Raw genomic sequence first — 18,086 nt, forward strand, 5'->3', positions numbered from 1 at the left:
GGACACATCAACATTCCCAATACTGAACTGTGGAAGATCCCAACTTCAACAATGCCGGCCTGAGCAGAGTTCTATCTGTCGCTAGCACCAAATTTGGGCTAAAAGCAACTCAACTGCCCTGGGCGAGTGTCTTGGCAAAGTAGTATAGGTCTGTGATAATAATCTTTTGTATTTGAAGACTGTGCTTTCAGAACTGTTGAAATGTTTCCAGCATCAGTGGAAATCCAGGTTTTCTCTTTAAAATAACCGTGAGTCTTAGCAAACTGCATTTATGATGATACCAGATCTGTATGAATGCAGGAAAAGTAACCAGTCCAGGCGGGCATCAAAGCAAGGAGTCTAATCTGAATACAACCATCTACATGGATCTACTCAGTACCACCCCATTTGGTTGCTTTTAGAACACTGAGCTAGGTCATGGGGGTAAAAATATTTAACGACGAAAGTATATACCCAGGAAATATCAGCACTCAACAGGATGTGATGGCCTATCGAGGAAAACCATTAAAATTATACCAAGAAAATGAAGGGGCATCTGGGTGACTTATTCAGCTAAGCTTCTGACTTCGGCTCGGGTCATGATCTTGCGGTTTGTGGGTTCGAGCCACACATTAGGCTCTGTGCTGACAGCTCAGAACCTGGAGCCTGCTTCGGATTGTGGGTCTTCCTCCTCTCCCCGCTCACACACGCACACACTCTCTCTCAAAACTAAATTTTTTTGTAATAAGCTTTTTAACTGTACCAAGAAAATGAGGTAGAGACAAACTGTCCCTTTGCCCAAGATCACAAAGCCAGCTTATAGAGAAGGCAGGGCCACAGGACACTCAACTTTGTGTTCTAAGAAGTAGGGACAATGTCAAGTACGGCTCAACACCATACTCCCAGCCTTGCCACCAGTTCCTGGCATACAGCAGGCAATTAAGAAATAGTTTCTGCATAAATAAATAAAGAATTAAACGAGGGTGAGCCAGACCTCCATACCTTCCCATCAAAAGTTGCACAAACTAATACATTCCTTGTTCAAAAAGAATGTTCTGTGTGTAAGTTTCTCCCTGATGTCGACTTGTGCATTTAGTCCTTCAGACATGGCAATAAACTGCTGAACTAATGTGGGTAGCCCAGAGGAGAGGCACCACTCAAGGCAGCTAATTCCGGCCTAAGGAATTATTTATGCATGACGAGAATCTGTCTGGAACATCAATGATGTCTTTATCTTCCACGACTACTCACAGAGGACTCACAGCCTGAGTGTACGAGTACTGTCTGCCTGGGCTTTCCCAGGACTTGCAAAATGTAACCCTGATTGCTTACAGGGGTTATGGCTTCTTTCACATTATCTCCACCCACTCATCCATCACTGTGTGCTCGGCAGTCTACGCAGCAAGCTCTTCAAAGAGAGGGTTCTGAGATGGTGGCTACTCCTGACTGTTGCCGCATTTTCCCCTCCTGACAACAGACAAGGCAGATGCTACCGAGGGAGACTTGGCTACATGGAGATAGATGGTGGTCAAGAGGCAAGCCACCATAGCATCTAAGCACCTCCCCCAGCTCCACACTTGAAGGTCAAGTGGAAATAACCTGCATTCCTTCCACAGGTGTTGGCCTTTGAAAAGGAATGCAGACTTTGAGCTCCATTTATGTTTTCAAAATATTGCTTTTGCTTTGAACTAACTTGGAATGTGTAACTTTATCCAGACTGGGCGATTTTACATTCACCCAGAGTAGATTTCTAGGACATGACTCTTCAATATCTCAACTATTAATTGTTTTTAGAGAACCCCGCAATGGAGAGCTAGAAGATAAATTTTCTCCTACTTTTCCTTGGAAAAGCCAAATCAAAGTAAGAGTGAGTGAGTGTGTGAGTGTGAGTGTGTGTGTGTGTGTGTGTGTGTGCACGTGTGTGTTGGGGGCCGGGGAGAGTGGAGAATAACAGCCTTTAACTAAAAAGGTGACAATATTGGGCCACCTGGGTGGCTCAGTCGGTTAAGCCTCCAGATTCAGCTCAGGTCATTATCTCACAGTTCGTGGGTTCGAGTCCCACGTTGGGCTCTGGGTTGACAGCTCAGAGCCTGGAGCTTGTCTTCGGATTCTGTGTCTCCTTCTCTCTCTGACCCTCCCCTGGCTCATGCGGTCTCTCTCTCAGAAATAAATAAAACATTAAAAATTAAAATAAAAATAAAATAAAATAAAATGGTGAGAATATCAACAGCAACTTTGGGCACTCTTAAATGAGCAACAAGATCTAGTCAGTAGGAAGCATTTGAAACCTCCATCAGTCATTTAAAAAAAAGAACTACCAATTTTATTTGGCTAATTTACAAAAGTTCTGCAAACATTCTCAACTATTGCAAAAGCAACAATAGTCACATTGTATCAGTTACTGAATAATTGAGACGCTTAAGATGTGTAACTTCTGGAAATACCTACTTGAGACAAAACTTCCTCAGTTCTTTGCTTTTTTAAAACCACACTCTTCTGGAAATAATAGAGAACCTAGAAAACTTCTGAACTGAAATACTGTAAAAGGAAGACACACACGAAGTAAACGTTTCATTTCACACACACATACTTTTTCCAGAATGACACATACACACCTCTAAGAACTGAAATGCCAAAGTCGAAATAAATTCACAACATTTACACGGTAAATTCGGACATCCGAGGGGCTTTCCCACCATTACATTTGCAGAGCTATCAACAACCCCGCTTTATTTTAAGATTGGCTGCCCAATATATAAATTTCCCTTTGTGTTTGAAATACTTTTATCAGATAAGATAGCTTTTGTTTAAACTGCTATTTTCAGATTTTGCTTTGGGGTTTCAAACACACACACAGTGCAGTAACTTGAGATTTCCTACCCGGCTTTAAAATGTGTGTCTTCTGTCTGTTTGTATTTAGTAATTTCCTGTCAAATAACCTCACATAATTAACTTTCCTTGCTCCAACCTACTTTTTCCCCCATCCTGCTCCTATTTCCTGAGGACGGTAATAAAATGCTGATTACACTGGGCCAGCTCTCTGCCTTCTCCTCCGCCTTCTCCCTCCCTGGCTTCTGGTCAGAGTCTATACTCAGGTTTCAGCTCTTGGTAGACAGGGAGGGACCTAGAACAGAAAGGAACCTAATCAGACTCAGGGAGTTCCTGTCCATCCACATTTACAAGGCAGCTCTATTGCTCAGCTAGGACCTCAAGTGTGGGGGCAGGGTGGGGGGAGGGAAGAGACAGGCTGGTGTGGTTTTTTCCCCCAATTTCAGTGAAATCCATAGACCGCCCCCACCCACCCCGCCCCCACCCACCTTCAGCAAGCCCTGATGTGCACAGGAATGCCTCTCTGACTCCTGATGAAGTTGGGATAGCTGCGATGGCTTCGAGAAACAATAGTCCTAAGAGGCTCAGGACAGAAAGAACACCCACCAACTATAGAGCATTCTATTTGCAGATATAAATAGAAATCTAGCCTGGCCCTTCATACAGTTGAGATCAGCACATGTTACGTCTTGATGATGAGTCATTCACTTCACACTAGCTAAACACTGGAGAGGCATCACGCAAGCCATTCACTGCATCATCACCTGGGCATTCCAAGAGCACATTTCCAAAGCGGTCTCATGAGGAAAATAAATAAAAAGCAAAAAATTAAAAATTAAAAAATTAAAAAAGTCGTGAAGCCATCACATTTCAGTGTTGGTACTTCCGGAACACAAGGACTGATCACGCCCACGCACATCAGGGTTTCCTACCCCGGCACTATCGACCTAAAGGACCAAACAATTTGTTGAGAAGGGCTGGCCTGCAGGGTACCTAGCCGCAGCCATGGCCTTCAGGCACTCGGTTCAATTATTTCCTTCAATGCTTCCCGTTCAGGACCAGCCCAACGTCACTAGACCCTGGCTTATGCCCTGGGGACAGAATCATGCCCCGCTGAACAATACAGACAGACGTAAAAATCTTAGTAATAAAGGGGTGCCTTGGGTGGCTCAGTCGGTTAAGCATCCAACTTCAGTTCAGGTCAGGATCTCACAGCTTCCGTTTAAGTTCAAGCCCCACATGGGGCTTTCTGCTGTCAGCATGAGAGCCTGCTTCGAATCTTGTCCCCCTCTCTTTGCCCCTCCCCTACTTGCACTCTCTCAAAAATAAGCCGAGGTGGGGCTCCTGGGTGGCTCAGTGGGTTAAGCATCTGAATTTGGCTCAGGTCATGATCTCGTGGTTTGGGAGTTCAAGCCCCACATCGGGCTCTGTGCTGACAGCTCACAGCCTGGAGCCTGCTTCAAATTCTGTGTCTCCCTTTCTCTGCTCCTTCCCCACTCACACTCTCAAAAATAAATAAACATAAAAAATGTTTTAATAAAAAATAAACCAAGATTTTAAAAAATCTGAGTAATAAAAGGTGCTGCTCTTCATTTCCTAGATGCAAAACCAGCAAACACTCCAGCTAGTTCATCCTATGAAAGATTCACCCTTCTAATTCCAGAAAAGGTCTCCTGAGCACTCAATGTTTGAAGTCAACAATGGTGACTTCCTATTATGACAGGGCCTTAAATTCACAAATGACACATCCCAATGGTGCAAACCCACTGCCACGATTAAAAGAGATATCGCCAAGGATAAAATCATCAACATCTTCACAGACCAGAAACAGACCACAAATGCCAACTCACAAGGTGGGATTCCAGCATCCATGGGGGTAGCCCCAGTGGCTACTCCAGCGGTGGTTCCGAGCTCGATGCCTGGCACAGTCCTATCCAAGCTGTTTCACTCGGAAGCATACGTGCCATAAAGAAGCTCTTGAACGTATGCACCAGTTGACCTGTGCTCGAATGCTCGTAACTACACAGCAATTAACAATAAAGCAACGAAAACACAACTTCACTAATGGGAGCATGAATATATTGTACTCTTTGTAAGCAATGGAACATTCACAGCAATGAAACTGCTGCTAAGGGAACACTAGTGAATCTTCAAAACAGGACTTGGGATAAAGAAAGAGCAAGTCACAAAAGACCTCTTACAGGATGACAGTATTTTTATAAAGTTCAAATAGAAGCCAATCTAAGTCTATGAAATCTATGTTTAATAGCCCAACCGGTGTATTTTTACAAGCAAAGAACAAGGGGTACGAGGGTGGGCCAGTTGGTTGAATGTCTGGCTCTCGGCTTCAGTTCAGGGCAAGATCTCATGGTTTATGGGACTGAGTCCTGCCCTTGGCTCTGGTCGACAGGATGGAGCTTGCTGGAGATTCTCTCTTTCCCTCCCCCTTCCCCGTCCCCCTCTCCTGCATCTCACAAAATTACGTTAAAAAATAAATAAATAAAAGCAAAGAATAAACAACACTAAATTCAGACTACTGGCTTCCTCCAGGGAGCAAGTAAAAAGATAAACACAGGTTAAGGTGAGTTAATTGGTATTCATTCAACAGCATGCTTCAAGACGTGAATGCAATAGTATGTGTGCATGTGTGTACTCTGTAAATATTATATGTAACAGTTTTTAGATTTCTCTTTCAGGGAAAGGGAAAAAGACCTAGAAAAATGATGACAACAACAAAAGAAACACACCCATATATTAGAGGACTTACCTCAGTAAAATAAAAAGTGAAGTCGAGGGATTATACATGCATGGGGATATAGGAAACAATAAGCAAAATACCAGTAAATCTGATTAATGACAGAAAAGACTAAGCCTTTTGCTGATGTTAAGAAGTATAAAGTTAAAATTGTGTCAACAAAACTGAAATGAGAGGGATTAATGGGCAGTTTAGGCATGCTGGCCTTTTCTTCATCAGGAAGAAGGGGAACATACTCAATAACTACGGATTTTATTAAGAAGCTGTATTGTTACATCGCACGTGGGATATTCAACACAAAAGCCATCACTGGGAAACATTAGAAATTTCATCTGGGCCTTCCAATCCTGTGAGAAGGGAAAGGGGGTCTGCAATCTTACCAGGAAATGGAGAAGAAGAACCCAGAAGAGAAACGGATAACTAGGAACGACCAAGTTGTAATGAGGTATAAATAAAATAGGTCATTACAGTGAGTGTGCCCTGATAAAATGCATGTACTGAAAGCGTGATAAACGCCTCAAAGAGAAAATGGAAACAATACTCCAAGAAGATCGGAATATAAAAGGATTAGAGAAGATAACCCATTGTAAGGCAAATATCTACAAGCAGTGTTATAATAAATACCAGAAAAAGCAGAATTTACGTAAAACATCTAAAAGGTTAGAGACTGACTCTAAACCATAACAAAGTCCATCAACACGTAATAATCGTATGCTGGCGTTCACCAAATATAGCCTTGAAAACAAGAACATAAACAAAAAATGAAGAAATCCTGTCAAGACCAAAACTGTAATGAGACTAACAAAACTTTGTCAAGCACTGTTAATCAAGAAGCAAAGTATTAGCAATGAGAAAAAAAATTAAATGTATCTATCCAATAAAGAATCCTGCACCAAGTAGAGTCTATCCATTTTTTCTTCAAATACATATAATACAGTTAGTTACTAAAATCCCCTGTGTACGGTCATAAATGAGGTCTTAATAAAAATTCAAAGTTCTGTATCATACAGAACTTGGTCTTCAAATTATTAAAAAGGAAAAAAATTAAGCATTTACAGGGGAAGAAAGGAAAAGTCATGAGCTAATTTTCCAACCTAAGATGAAAACAAATTCACAAAACAGAAAATAAAGACATAAAATATGTAAATAAAAAGCAGATGATGAACTACACCAAAAGTTTTAAACATTAAGATAATAACCATCTGTCAAGATCATGCAAAGTCTGGACGGCACACTATCAAGAATGATAAACACATCAGGCATTAAAACAAGAAGGCACCTGAACCATTTAAGCCAATAAAATGTAGAATTACATAGCATTAGAGTTTCCCTTTATTGAAGTATCACAGCTAATGATTGAGGAATTAGAACATCACCAGTCTGGAGAGGCTAATGAAATAATGCATCTGAGTAATGATCCATTAGGGCTGCTAAAATCATAGAAAGATAAATAACTAGACATCACGAGCCTCCTGATAAAAATCACAATTCTCATCAAAAAAAAAAAGATCAAGCCATAGAGGTACAGCACACACACCTAAATAAGCAAACCTCTGTTACCCACACACAATTTTCCGTAATAAAGGAAATACCATATACCTGTGCTGTCCTGTATGGTAACCTCTAGCCATCCATGACTATTAAGCACTTGACATGTGGCTACTGCAATTGAGGAACCAAAATAGTCTTGATTTAACTTTAATCAGCTTAAAATGGTCACATGTGGCTATTCTTTGGGGCATCTAAGCTCTAGGACTATCTACCAATTTATAGGACATACAGAAAACAAGAGCATGATGCGTTTAACAAATCTCAACAATGGCCAACAGTATAGCCTCTTTACCTCAGCAAACGAACCGCAAGGACAAAGTGGGAAAACGTAAAGAGCACCTAGGGATTAACAGAAACCTAAAAGACCTATTAACCAATTGCAACGTACAGACTTTCTTTGAATTCGGTTTCAAAGAAAAACTATGGGGGAAAAACTGAGAATCCAAATCGTGAATGCTGACTGGTGTTTCGGCCAGTGTTACAGAAATTAATTTTCCACACAGGATATTGCTACCGTGCTTCTATTTCTAAATAATTAACTTTCTATTTCTGACAGACGTACTGAAATATGTAAAGAGGCAATGAATTTTTTTTTAATTTTGGGGATTATATATCTAATTTTGAGATTTATATATTTATAATAAATTATTTATTTATTTATTTTTGAGAGAGAGAGAGACAGAGACAGATGGTGAGTGGGGCAGGGGCGGGGGGGGGGGGGAGACAGAATCCAAAGCAGGCTCCAGGCTCTGAGCTGTCAGCAAAGAGCCCGACGTGGGGCTCAAACCTACAAACTGCGAGATCATGACCTGAGCCAAAGTCGGACACTGAAGTGAGTGAGCCACCCAGGCGCCTCTTAAAGGCACAGTGATATGGGTGGGTATCTGGGATTTGCCTAAAAATAATCAGGCTGAAGACATGGGTACAAGAGTACATGAAAATGGGACGATTCATGGATTTTAGCTGGGTGGTGAGCACATGCCCATTCACGCGACTCCATTTCCCTACGTTAGTATGTCCTCCACTTTTCCATCATATAAAGTTGCAAGATTATGTGACTGTTCATCCAGAGACTTCGCCTTTAAAAACATGTCCTTAAGACGTAACACAATCAGAGGCACCCGGGTGGGTCAGTCCATTAAGCGTCTGACTCTTGATTTTTGCTCGGGAGATCAAGCCCCAAGTCGAGCTCTGTGCTGAGTATGGAGTCTTCTTGGGATTCCCTCCCTCTCTCCCCCTGCCCTGACCAGCACTTAGCCCACTTAAGATCCTCTGTCCCCCACAATGCCCGCTGCCCCTCCCCCACTTGCGAGCACCCCCCCACACTCTCCCTCTCTCCCTCTCTCAAAAACAGACATGTTTTTTAAAGACATGGAGGGGGCGCCTGGGTAGCTTATTCAGTTAAGCATCCAACTCTTGGTTTTGGCTCAGGTCATAATCTGGTTTTTTGGGTTTTGGTGTTGTTGGTTTTTTTGTTTTGTTTTGTTTTGTTTTTTTAATTCAAGCCCTGCATGGGCTCTGCGCCAACATCATGGAGCCTGCCTGAGATTCTCCCTTTCTCTCAGGTCATGATGTCACCGTTTAGGAGTTCAAGCCCCACTCTGGTTTCCGAGCTTACAGCAGAGTCTTTTTGGGATTCCCTCTCCGCCCCTCCCCAACTTGCACGTATGCATATTCTCTCTGAAAAACTAAGCTTTTAAAAATAAAAAGACATAATACAAATCTATGATAATATGTACAGAGATGCCTAGTTCAGCCCTGTTTGCAGTCACAAAGAACCCTACATGTGCCCTAATAGGGAAATTACTAGATGTACGGCACACCAAAGTACATTACTTTACCAATAAAAAGAATTCTATAAATGTACTAAATTGCCAAGTTAACATGCTATTGTTAAGTGGAAAGAAACTATACGTATTAACCTCCTCCTATTTTTATCGCAAAATCTGTGTGAATGTTTATGTTTGGGGATAGACAGAGTCACATAAAGGGAAAGGGGAGAAACAACATGCTCTTAGGAGTATTCACATTGGGAAGTGAAAATTTTAGAAGACACACAGATGGGTGGATTTATAGCTGATGAGTTTAAGTTTATTTTGAGAGAAAGAGAGAGAGAGAGAGAGAGAGAGCGCGCGCGCACGCGAGCAAGCACGAGTGAGCAGGCTGGGGAGGGGCAGAGACAGACAGACAGAGTCTCAAGCAGGCTCCGTAATGTCAGCACAGAAGTGATGCAGAACTTGAATTCACGAGCCCTGAGATCATGACTGGAGCTGAAATCAAGAGTCAGACACTTACCTGACTGAGCCCCCCAGGCAAGCCTGATGTGTGCTTTTTTAAAAAATGTATTACAGCAGCTTTCAATTTTACAATTGTATTAAAAACTATGGTGAACAGGGGCACCTGGATGGTTCAGTTGGTTAAGCGTCCGACTTCAGCTTGGGTCATGATCCCATGGTTCATGGGTTTGAGCCCTACATCGGGCTCTGTGCTGACAGTTCATAGCCTGGAGCCTGCTTTGGAGTCTGTGTGTGTGTCTCTTTTCCTCCCATACTTGCACACTCTCTCTTTCAAAAATAAATTAAGACTAAAAATTAAGTGTTTAAAAAACTATGGTGAATGTAATTGATAAAACATTAAACTAAGGCAAAACACAAGAATATCCTCTTAAGTGCTTTGATTTAACATCATACTAAAGTTCTAAATGAATAAATTCATGTAATGAAATAAAATACTGTGACAGATAAAATTGAAAATCAAACATTTTAAGCTGTCCTTATCAGTAAATTGTCTTGTCTAAATAGGAAATCTAATACCATCGAAGAATAGAAGAAAAATGTAACAAGGCCCTTAGGTACAAACTCAGTATGAAAAAGTTACAAGTGTTTCTGTAAGTCATTAAAGCATTCAGAAAAAAATAGAGAATTAGCCCATCCACAATAGCAATTAATAAGGTCTCTAGAAAGAAACTTTCCAAAAAAAGGTAATATCCTGGTGTTAAAAATAAAGGAAAATCCTAAGTGGAGACAAAGTGACCAAATGGATAAACGGATAGATTCAAAGTTGAGCAACCTCAATCTTCCCTGAAATAAATTGAAAAATCAAATGCAATGGGGGCACCTGCGTGGCTCAGTTCATGATCTCATGGTTCATGGGTTCAAGTCCCACATTGGTCTCTGTGCTGACAGCTCAGAGCCTGGAGACAGGTTCAGATTCTGTATCCTCCTCTCTCTCTGCTCTTCCCCGCTTGTGCTCTACGTCTGTCTCTCTCTAAAAAATAAACATAAAATGCAATAAACACAACATACTGTTTTGCAAACTATGACCAGCCAATCCTAAAACTTCCAAGAAGAAGCAAAAGACAAGAAAAGTTAAGAAGATTTCGAAGCACAAAACATGGACGATGTAGGTCCTGTAAGGGGATGGCACTCACTACATACTCTGTCCCTGGGACAAACTAACACAATGCAGAAAGTGACGGTGCAACCATGGAACAGAATCAAGAGTCTCTAACGCGGGAACACGTGAAAGCAAAGGACGTGAGCAGTCATGGGCAGCTCGGAATCCAGGGTTTAGGAAGACAACACAATCGGCAGACACAGAACAGAGAGAAGCCCAAGGAGCACCATGCAGCAGGGAACACGATCTTGGGGGGGCAGGCAGAAGAGCAGTGAGAGCCGCCAGGTGACCGATCTTCCGGATGGCTGGCTGCAGCCGAGAAGGCAGTGACAAAGGGCATGGTGACAACCACACCGTGTCTCAAGAGCAAGGCGGAGACTGCCAAGGTCAACAGCTAAACCACAGAGGAGATGGGAGAAAACAGAATCATTTGAATTCAAGTCCATTCAACAGACATTGAATCCCTCCCACCGTGCCGGGCACCGCGCAGGAACAGAGATGGAGACTCAGGACCCAAGATTCCAATTCAGGATCCCTGACTGAAAACTGGGGGCTCTGAATCCACGTATATCCTCCCCAGCAACGTTATCCTACAGGACTGCGGGAAAGCACGCGGAGCCATGAACGCGAAGTCAAAGCCAAAGGCTCGAGCCTTGGGCAGTACAGCATGGCGGCAGTCTTGGCTCCCTTTACATCGGCCTCTGCGCTTGTCAGGATCTTGAATAGGTTATTTCCTCGTGTCTTCATGTCCCCGTGGGTAACACAAGGATAACAGCAGTAGTACCTCCCCAATAGGACTAGTGTGAAGATTTAAAATTTTTAATATGTGTAAAACACTTAGAAAAGTTCTCAGAAAACAGTAACCACTCAATAAACGCTAGCTGTTGTTATTACCAGCTTTCTAGTTGAATGCCTTTGGGCCCAAGCCCTTGAAATCCCCGAGCTTCCGTTTCCTTCTTTTTAAAACCGTAATATTCCTGTCCTCGTAACATTGCTATGTAGTCATAGAAGCAAATAAAAACAGCTTCATAAATTGCCAGTGTTATACCAATGGTATAGAATGGCGTTTCACCGCATTTCAAAGAATCAGGAGCTCTTTTTCTTGTATAGGCTGTTATTTGTTAAGTCCCTAGGTTGCCAAGAACTTCGTACAGCAATTGCATTTTACAAAATTAGCCACTTTCCGTTCACAGTAAGTAATTAAAGGAATTTTCCCCAGAAATCTAGCACATTCATCAGCTGGATGAAGCAGACAGATGTCCAAGCATTAGAGAGGTCTGGACACTTTGGTTAACCTTTAGCAATGTGTGCACACTGGCCGGCAAGTTCAGACTCAAAACATGTTAATGCCTGTTTTCAACGCACTACATGTAGAATGTTTATCCTTTCTTTTTATTCTCATTTTGTAAGTGTAGGACAATTTTTGTGATAAAGCTTTTCTGCAAGTTCATCGCCGGAGAGGAGAAGAAAGAAGGCTAATGTTTGCTTATAAAAGAGGCCATCTCAAGGTTTCCAAAAGCAAAATTGGAGAATACAAATAGATCTATGGAGAAAAGATAATTTTGGAGTCAGTTTTAGAAAATACTTTCCCCTCCACCCAGCACTCCTAATCCACTCTCAAAATGGCCCCAATAATTTAAGAAGAGGTTTATGTCTTTGTGAAAGGCTAAAAGCCTTTACTTCTCATCTTCATCAGTTCTCCGCCACTATCCCTCCATCTTTCACCCATGATAATTTCAGTAATTGTCAGCGGCCTTTAACAGACAATGAAAAAGAGATAGTGGGAAGGCAAAAATCCTATTAATTTAGTCCATCTTTCTTCTTTCAGGAAGCTCTGATAAAAAGTTTAGGGGCAGGGAGGGAAAATAGCTTAAAATGATGGCTTGAAATTCTTCGAGTCAATACACACTTCAAGAATAATGAGAAGTCACAGCATGTATGCTTTTTTGGAACTGTTAAAGAAACCAAGTTAGTCATTTTTATGTATACAGAGACCTATGAGCTGAATGCCAAATTCATAAAGGAATCTGGTAGAAGCAGTAACTCTACATATTTGGGTCAGTGAGGGATGGATAGACTGGTATTCCACGTATAATCTTAGAGCGAAAGACTACAAAGATACCAGTGTATGGAGCCCAGCCAGAGCGAGGAGAGGGAGAGGGAGAGGGAGGGAGAGGGAGAGAGAGAGAGAGAGAGAGAGAGAGCCAGCAATAAACAACATCTCAGGCTCTACCAGGAGATGCAAAGGAACTCACATATCCAGGAAGTTGATTTATGAACAAGTGGCCCCACAAGGCATTTACGAAAGATGGAATTTTCAACAAATGAACTGGTTCAACTTTTCTATGGGGGGGGGCGGGGTCCTTTATTTCACAGCTTACATAAAAGTCCATTAATTCTGAGTGGACTGTAGATCTACACGTGAAAAAGAAAACAATCAAGTTTCCAGAAAGTAATACAGAATACCCCCATGATTTGGGGAAAGAAAAAAATTTCTTCAACATTACACAAATGACATTAATCACCAAGGAAAAGATTAATGAATTTGAGTGCATTAATATTAATGCTCCTCTTCATCAAAAGGCACCATTATAAGAGCAAAAAGACAAGCCATACAGTGGGCAGAGATATTTGTAACACACTTAACCATCAAAGGGCTCTTTTCCAAAGTATACAAAGAACTCTTACAAGTCAAAAAAAAAAAAAAAAAAAAGTAAAATTCAATTAAAAAAATGGGCAAGAAATTTGATTAAGTTTTTCTAAAACAGTATCCACATGTGCACTAAGCATTTAAAAAGGCTGTTGGTTAGACACAAAAATACGAATTCAAAGGGATACATGCACCCAAATGTTCACAGCAGCATTATCTACAACAGCCAAATTATGGAAACAGCCCAAGGGTCCGCTGATTGATGAACGGATAAAGATGTGGTATATAGGTACCACGGAATACTCAGCCAGAAAGAAGAATGAAATCTTGCCATTTACAATAACATGGATGGAACTAGAGGGCATAGTACTAAGTGGAGCAAGTCAGATAAAGTCAAACACCAGATGATTTCACTCTGATGTGGAATTTAATCAACAAATGAGCAAAGGGTAAGAGGAAAAAAAAAAAAATCAAGAAACAGTCTCTTAATTATAGAAACCTGATGGTTACCAGAAGGAAGGGGGAGTAGGGGAAATGGGGGTAGGCATTAAGAAGTGCACCTGTGATGAGCGCCAGAGTGAGGTGTGGAAGGGCGGAGTCACTATACTGTACCCCTGAAACTAATGTAACGCTGTATGTTAACTGGAATCAAAATAGAAAGCTTTAAAAAAAAAAAAAAAAAAGGCTATTGTCGTCATTAGCCATCAGAAGAAAATATAAATTTAAACCATGATGAGATACTCCTTCAAACCCACCTGAATGGCAAAACCAAATATGCCTGACGATGGCAAATGTAGACAAAAATGACAACAATGGAGACCAAGGAGAAGCTTGTTGATTCACAAACCCCTCGGAACTTCCCAGGTATGACGTGAACCTCCCCTCAGCACCAAACCAGTGCTACAGGGACCAGGGAGAGACCAAAGGGAGAGGCAGGCGCCTGCAGACTGGTTGCTGGGAGTCACCTGTGAGATCTGACTTGGGCAGCACCAACATGAATGGACCCCACACCCATCCCATCATGAAGATTTCCACAGAGATCTTAACTGGGTCCAGTCATGTACACCACGCAGCGGTTCCCAACACAACGTCATTATCGCAAGGCTACGTTCTTGGAGCGGCCTGTGGGAGCGGCAAAGGCAGAGGGAACCCACATTCCTGGGGAAGGTGGGGGGCAGAGATGAGGAGCCTCTCTTTGCCTAGGTCTAGACTCATGGGCCAACCATTGGTCCTATCTCCTCAAAGACCTCCCCCAACAAAACTTCATACCCTTGAACTAGTAGTAATAAAAAGGACCAACTAGCTTCCACATTCCTTCAGCAATGCCAGCCGAGGCCATGAAAACGCTGTAATGCAGCAATTATGCTCCTAGGGCATGTGTGTTTGTATACATGTGTGCATATCTAAGAAAACGGTACACGTGTATCAAAATATTTTTACAAAAACTTTGTGGCATCATTATTCACGCCCAAAAACTGAAAATAACCCATGTCTGTTAACAGTAGAATGGACACTCTACATAGGGAAATTTTATATGATGACTAAAATAAATAGAACACCGTGGAACCTTTCAAATATGATGGGGGCTGTGGGAAGCCAAACACAAAAGAATATCAACAATGATGTTCAGCTCCTATATGTATATATCATATATATAGTCAAACCCAGCAGAACTCATCTAAGGGAAGGCCTGAGGATTGTTTCTGAGGTGTTGGCAATGATTGCGGCGCTGCCTATGTGAGAATTTGTGGGAATGTTTGAGCTGTATACGTAACGATTTGTTTACTCTTGTGCACATATGTTATAAAGAAAAACGTTACATATGAAGGAAAATAGTGTTTCATTTACTTCCAGTAGCTCTGCTTCTAGAACCTGAAGAAACTAATACCAAATATAAAAAGACGTTAGACATGATAAGTCACGCAGCATTATTTATAATGACCAAAAAAAAAAAAAAAAAAAACACCTCACCTAGGGAAGGTAAACCGTGGTCTATCTAATAAAACAGGACACAGGGGCACCTGGGTGGCTCAGTGGATTGAACGTCCGACTCTTGACATTGGTTCAAGTCATGATCTCAGGATTCGTGGGATCGAGCCCCGTGTCAGGCTCGGCACTCCCGGTGTGAAGCATGCTTGGGATCCCTCTCTCCCTCTTTCTCTGCCTCTCCCTTACTTGTGCTCTCTCATGCACCTGTGCTCACCTTCTCTCTTTCCCTCCCTCCCCCACTAAGTGAATAAGCTTTTAAAAAAATATTAGGGGCACCTGGGTGGCTCAGTTGGTTAAGTGTCTGCCTTTGTCTCAGGCCAAAGTAAAATGACCTGTTACACGTAGGGAAATAACGGTTAGGATGACTGTGGATATCTTGTAGAAACCACTGAGGCTAGAAAGGAAGCAGCGTGAAATCTCTAAAGAACTGTAATCTCAGATTTTATACCCAGTAAAAATAGAATAAAGACATTCTCGGATGAAGAGAAGTAGATAGCAGACCTGATCTAAAAGAATTAATGAAAGAAGTTTTGACGAAAAAGATACTGGAAGGAAACATCAACCCAAAAAGAACAACGAACTGGTAAATATCTGGAAAAATCTAATACACTCTTCTCCTCTTGAGCTCTTCAGAATGTGTTTGATGGTTGAAAGCAAAAAGGGCCTGATGGATTTTCAATACACATAGATATTACAGGAGACAACAATGGCATCAAGAAGTGTCAAGGGAACTACTGGTTAAGAGTTCTACAGCCCAACGTGTGAAGATATAAACTATAAACTCAAGACTCAAACACCTATTTTATAATCCATGAAGCTACCACTAAAAACACTATGCACAGATTACAAAAAATAACTATTAACATAAAATATTAAAAATGTTCAAATAACCCAAAATCAAAGTAAAAAGGAGAAGCAAAGAATTATTTAATAGTGAACCCAAATCCAAATATATCAATAATTGCATTAAATATACATGTTCTAAATACCACAATAAAAGAGACAGTCGAATTTTTTTAATGACCAAACTATATGCTGTCTATGAAAACTTCATTTAAATGTATTTATATTGGTAGGTTAAAAGTAAAAGGATGAAAAAAATATATAACACAACCTTTTTTTTTTTTAAAAGATAGAAAACAATCTGGGCAAAGAACATGAACAGACATTTCACGCAAGATATGCTGATAGCAAGTAAGTACATAGAAAGATCTTCAACGTCAGTAACCATTAGAGAAATCCAAATTAAACCTTAATGAGGTATCACCACAAGCCCATCAGAACAGTTAAGATAAAACATAGTGACAACATCAAATTCTAGAAAGAATGTAGAGAAACAGGATTATTCATATATTGCTGCTGGGCATATGAAATGATACCACTACTCTGGAAATCCACTCAGTGATGTTTAGTTTCTAATAGTCAACAATTAAATATTACTCCACAATGAAAAATAACTATTGACACAAAGTTGGATGGATCTCCAGAGACTTATGCTGAGTGGAAAAAAAGGCCAATCCGACGAAGTTCTATGCTGTATGGTTCTATATAATATTGCTGAAGTGCCCATTACGGAAATGGAGAACATATTAGTGGTTGCTAAGGGCTGGGGATTGGGAGGAAGGGAAGGAGAGGGGCGTGTGGTTGGTTATAAGGGCAACAGGAAGGCTCCTTAGAGCAGAATTACTCTACCTTGACAGTGCGGGGTAATTTCCCCATCTACAAACGTGATAAAATGGCATTTAACCGAATACACAGACAAGTAACATGTAGAACTGAGGAAATCTGAATAAGATCAGTGATTTGAACTGATGTCCATTTGCTGACTGTGATCTCGTATTACAGTCTGTAAAATGTCACCATTAAGAGAAATGAAATGAAATCAACAGTTTCCTCTTACTACCGCACATGAGTAGTAATTACGGCAGGCCTAAAGTTTTTTGTTTTTTTTTTTTTTTTTAAGTAAAATAAGAAAGCTGGAGTGAATATAACAAGTATCAGAGAAAGTGGACTTCTGAACAAAGAAAATTATCAGGGATAAGGACGGAATGCCACAGAAAAGAACTGATTCTGAGCTCGCTTCAGCAGCGCATATACTAAAAACAACTGATTCACCAGGAAGGCTTGACAATCACGTATGTACATGCACATAATGACAGAGGCTAAAAAACACAAAGCAAACCTGACAAAAATAAAAGGAAAAGCAGGTAGAGTAGTGCCCTCCATCCACGGTTTTGCTCTTTGAAGCTTCAGTTAACCACAGTTAAGCACAGGCTGGGAAGAGATGATCCCCCTTCTGACATACGGTCAGATCACAGAGAGTCTAACGCTTCATGTACGAGGCCTACCTGCATGGTTCACCTCACACACCTCCTCACGCAGGCGTGTCACCATCTCACATCACAAAAAGGGCGAGTACAGCAAGATGTTTAAAGAGTCTGCACTCACATGAAGTATTATGGTAAATTGTTATGGCTGTTCTATTACTGGTTATTATTGTTAATCTCTTACTGTGCCTATTTTATAAATTAAACTCTATCCTGGATATGTATACAGGAAACAGTATAGATCAGATTCAGTCCTCTCTGCAGTTTGGGGCATCAACAGGGGATCTTGAAACATATTCCCAACAGATAAGGGGGGAGATGAGGATCAATCTGCAATTCTAGTTGGAGACTGCAAACTCTGCCCCTCTCAGTAAAAGGTCAAACAAGTAGACAGAAAATCAGTAATAATAGCTAAGAACTGAATTTATCAACCAGCTGGGGGGCGCCTGGGTGGCTTAGTCGGTTAAGCGTCCGACTTTCGCTTAGGTCATGATCTCGCGGTTCGTGGGTTCGGGCCCCGCGTCGGGCTCTGTGCTGACTGCCAGCTCAGAGCCTGGAGCCTGTTTCAGTCTGTGGCTCCCTCTTTCTCTGACCCTCCCCTGCTCACGCT

This window comes from Hyaena hyaena, unplaced genomic scaffold (genome assembly GCF_003009895.1).
Source record: "Hyaena hyaena isolate Hyena2069 unplaced genomic scaffold, ASM300989v1 scaffold_125, whole genome shotgun sequence".
Classification (NCBI taxonomy): Eukaryota; Metazoa; Chordata; class Mammalia; order Carnivora; family Hyaenidae; genus Hyaena; species Hyaena hyaena.